The sequence below is a fragment of the Echinops telfairi genome, unplaced genomic scaffold (assembly GCF_000313985.2).
Source record: "Echinops telfairi isolate 266 unplaced genomic scaffold, ASM31398v2 ScPeMD7_3533;HRSCAF=4204_0, whole genome shotgun sequence".
Taxonomy (NCBI): domain Eukaryota; kingdom Metazoa; phylum Chordata; class Mammalia; order Afrosoricida; family Tenrecidae; genus Echinops; species Echinops telfairi.
The window spans coordinates 74,148,604-74,153,496 of NW_022107431.1; the positions used below are offsets into that span (position 1 = coordinate 74,148,604).

Genomic DNA, 4,893 nt, shown 5'->3' on the forward strand with positions numbered 1-4,893 from the left:
AAGACCCCAGATGCTATATCTTTTGATAGCCGGGCACCATCAGCTTTCTTCGCCACACTTGCTTATGCACCCATTTTGTCTTCAGCGATTACCTTCCCAACATGATGCTCACCTTGGTCTGTAGGATTTCACAACATACAAACACTGAGAACGCTTTACATTTGAAACACAGGTTGGTGCATGCTTTAGAACTGTCAAATCAACCTTGCTCTCAATTCCTGCAAAATACAACTGGTAAGGCCACCATTCAGCATTTATAAGATGCTAAATGAAAAGAGGCCTCTCAGTTGTCATTGAGTCCGTTCCAACCCACGGCGACCCCATGTGTGGCAGAGTAGAACTGGACTCCATGGGGTTTTCAAAAGCCGTTAACGAACTTTTCACCACAATTAATCATCGAACACAGCATGACATAACCCTCAAAAAGAAATAGTCTTCAAGAACCTCCTACTCTTATTCTTATGGTACCTTTTATGGTGTCATTTGGACTGTGTCAGCACCAAGTACCAAGAATAAACAAAGCAAAGCCAACACAGTCTGTGCCTTCAAAAAGTCTGACAACATCACTTGGACCAATTGGGAAGACCAATTATTTAATCCACTAAGGGAAGAACCCTTTATCTTTGGATGCAAAATTCTTACTTAGTACAGCGTTACATAGTTCTTCCACATCAATTTAAAGTGACAGATATTAACAGAGAAATCATGGAAGATGTAAAAGATCCATCATCCTTGAAACAAGTGCTCATTCTGAGTAGAGTAAAAATGATAACACAATGTTAATTTTGGCATACCAAATTTTCCTCTTTTTTTTTGGCATATCAAATTTTCAAAGATGAAAATACCCCTAGCAAACTGATACTCCACTGATGGAAATGCATCCAGTTATATCAACAAATTTAGAATTTTTACTAGGGACATCCTCTGCTGGCTCCTTTTGGCAGACAAAGCCTCCCTTCAAGAACCAGGAAATCTGGATTTTTTTTTTTTTTTTTTTTAATGTTTCGGAAGACACATAAAAGCTACCAAGGCAGGGAGCTCCGGAGCAGCCAAGATCTCAGAGACAATGAAATTATGGGAAGGTGAACTCAACATCTGGTTATGCTTTTCCCCTGGAGACAGGTGCCAATTCCAAAATAGCAGCTCAGAGGTTGCCTTAAGGCAGCCGAGAGGCTGAGAGCCTGGAAAGTGGCAGCTGAGCGGCCTACAGGCAGCTGAGACGCTTTAACATTGAGTAAAACAGGCACCCGGGAAGCTGCGAAGTGGCGCAGAACCCCCAGCAGTCTCAAAAGGACTGGACACCAGAGGAGGGGAAGCAGGAGGGCAAGGTGCTAGCTCAACTTCTGAAGGACTTCACAGCAGGAATGTGGCTGCAGAAGAAACAGGGGAATTCACAGAAGAACCAAAGGCCAGCTTCCAATCAGCTCAAGCTTAAAGTCCTTGATCTTTTTTTTTCTCCTTATTAAAACATATTTTATTGGGGCTCTTACAACTCTTATTATAATCCATACATCAATTGCATCAGGCATAGTTGTATATATGTTGCCATTGTTTTTTGGGTTTTTTGCCATTTACTTTCTATTGAGCCCTTGGTATCATCTCTTCTTTTCCTTCCCTCCCCTCCTCCTCACTCTTGTGGCCACACTTGATAGATTATAAATTATTATTTTCATATCTCACACCGACTGCTGTCTCCCTTCCCCATGGTTTCTGTTGTTCTTCCCCCTGGAGGGGTGTGTGGTTAAAGTCCTTAATCTTAAATAAGCTTCCAGTTCAAATTATTTTTGAGTTACAGACAGGACACTGAAAGTACTAGCTATAAAGGAAAGATTGATAAGAGAATGGAACGGCACGCATAAACAGCTGACGATAGGTGTTCCAATCATATAACCAAGAGTCCACATCATGTACATACATGCATGCATATATTTTAATGCCAATAAAGGTCTAAGAAAAAGACAACTCAATTGAAAGGTGAACAAAAGATTTTCACAGGGGAAGATCTCATTACTCACCAAACTCATAGGGAAATGCAAATAAAACCTAAATGAGAAACAAAACCAACAGAATGGCTAAAATTTTAAAAAGAATTGCCAAGTCTTGATGAAAATGTGGAACAAATGGGAATGGAAATTTGCACCTTTCTATGAATAAGAGATACGCCTACTCGGCAGCCCACTAAGCCTACATCTGGGTGGGTATATACTCACACATGTGCACCGAAAGACAGGTGCAAGTCGGCAATGCAGAACCATGGGAAACAACCAGTTTATAAAGGCCAGGAGGAAACGAGTGATTGGGCTGCTAACTACAACGTCAGCAGTTTGGAGCCACCAGCCACTGCAAAGGAGAAAGCTGAGGCTTTCTACTCCTGTAAAGAATGACAATTTTGGAAACCCACAGGGTCGGTTTTACACTGTCCTCAAGGGTCTCTATGACTTGGGATCCACTCAGTGGCAGTGAGAGAGCTAGGGCAGGCATGAGGATTCAAGGAGGTGAGTGGGCATGAGGGATTTCGTTGAATGAATGACGGTGCTCTCTGGCCGATTTGTGGTTGCATAGCTCAGTGAAAAAAAGCTTTAATAGTTGAACTATATACTTGAGATGGGTATATTTTTCTAGTATATAGAATATAAAAGTATATAAAATATACTTCAGTAAGATTATAGAAAATGTTCAAGTTCATGGCAGCAAGGAATTAAAATCAATTTAAATGTTCAAAGTAAGGGAAAAGATTAATGACATGACTAAAGCATGTCGCACAGCATCACAACCGTTTTTTGAGTGTTATGGCTCCAAGGCTGCATACACAGAGTGGGCTTCACTTTAAGAAGTTCAAAGTAAAGGAAGGAAGGAAACCAAAACATGTTCACAGATGTTTCTGATCATCAGCAGGGTAAGAGACACCTCTTTCTTTCTTCTTCTTCTTCTTCTTTTTTTGTATTTTTCTAATCTTATTTTAGTGCAGCATTCTCTTACCTTCAATAAAAGAACATTATTTTTGAGAAAATATCTCAGTAGTTTTAATCCCATTCTTTGGACAAGAGATTGCTGTTGTCGCTTCTGATTCAAACTGACCCCATGTGAGAGCGCAGAGTGGACCCATAGTTTTCTAGGCTCTAGTATGGATGGAAGCAGATAACCAGATTTTGCTCCCGGAAGCCATGGGGTGGGATCAAACCACCAACCTTCCGATTAGCAGCAAATCACTAACCCATTGCACCTCCTGGGCTACTTAGGACAACAGTTAAGGAAGCAAAATTAAACATTTTCCAGTTCCATTATCCATGGGTGTAAGTAAGACCGTATTTAAAAGTTTGCAAAGTTGTAGCGGGAGTGCCTACTCAAATCGACCTCTTCCTTTAAGTCACTGTTGAGATACTCTCAGCAGTAAGGGGCATACTGACTTTTGAGTAAAATCAAGTTTTATTATCCCCAAATGCATAAAATTTAAATGTGGTTTTGTCCCTACTACTGTTAAAAGGGCCCCAAATCTCTGCTATTAGTTTCTCTGATCGGAGTCCTTGAGTGGCACTGTTGACCTTGCAGTTAACACACAATACCCACATCCAATGTGACAGAGTGAAATCGCTCCGGAGTGTTTCTTACTAGCTCTCCTCGCTGCTGGGGGAGGTCCACCCCCAGGTCTTTCTCTCCTGAGGCTGTAGAGTAGAGTCGAAGTGTCAATCTTTCGGTTAGCCATTGCATGAGAGAAAATTCTTCCATATTCCTTATCCCATCAACCCACCTCACTGCCACCGCCTGAGATGTCGTCTCTCGTGGTGTAAGAACTCCCTGGAATATGGGACGATGAGAATTTGTACTATCACAAACTCAATGACTATATGCACATACAGCAGTCAACCATGCATTCAGCTATTTTTAAAGAAAGTCAGAGATGTCCAAATCCTTGGCCCCACTGTAATGAACCTAAGTCATTACCATAGCAAATTCCAGTAACAAGCATGGGGTGAAATATGGATTTCCTGAATTTTTTCTAGAGTGGAAAGTTAAAAAATAGCGGATGAGAACCAGAACTACATTACAGTGCATTCTGTCCTCTGTGCACCATCGTGAAATAGCATTGCAGGAGAGCAGTGCTGACTCATCCTTGGAAATAATGGCAAATATGCTTTGACCTTGAATCACTGCCATGATCAAAATACTCCTGGTTCACTTGGGAAAACTATGAAAAATTTAAAGGTCACACTTAAAATATTGAGGACTCAAAATGGATGAAGACGGTTTGGACATTCCAAATGGCCACCACATAAAGAAAAAAATCTCAGGCCAGAATGATCATTTACCAGCTGAAGGGATCTTGCATATTTTGCCCTAATGCTTGGTTTCTCACATTGGTATTCCTGTGCACTTTATAAATCTGATTTTGACCTAACTTTTGGACTTGATTTATACTCTTCTTTAAATTCAAGCCCTTCCTCCTCTTCTTTAACAGCTAGTTATTAAGCAACTACCATCAGCCAGCTTCTGATAAAACACTATGTAAAATGAAGAGCAGCGCCCTGGTGCTGCAGTAGCTTCGCGGTGGGCTGCAATCGGCATGGTCAGCAGCTCGAAACCACCAGCAGCCCCGAGTGAGAAAGACTGGAACAGCTAGGAACCCCCAGGGGTCGCTACGAGTCAGCACTGACTGGACGGCAGCGAGTGCTTGGGTTTGTTTGGGTGATGCTTCCTGCCTTACGTAACTGAAGCATCTAGTAGAAAGGCTCAGATCAAAGACAAAAATAATCAATGGATAGACTGTGTGGCATGTGCTTGCAAGAAAAATGCAAGATGCTCCAAGAATGAAAGACAGAATTCCTCATTTATGAGTGCCCGTATTTTAGTGCAGCCTCCTCTATACCTCATGCCCTATCGCGAGGTATTATCCAT

The 4,893-nt window shown here is 41.6% G+C and overlaps 1 protein-coding gene across 2 annotated transcripts in view; it reads right to left on the bottom strand.

Annotated features, from left to right (window-relative positions):
• GPR63 (G protein-coupled receptor 63) overlaps positions 1–4,893 on the bottom strand; it is a 38,990-nt gene that overhangs the window by 32,833 nt on the left and 1,264 nt on the right. The window lies entirely within an intron of this gene.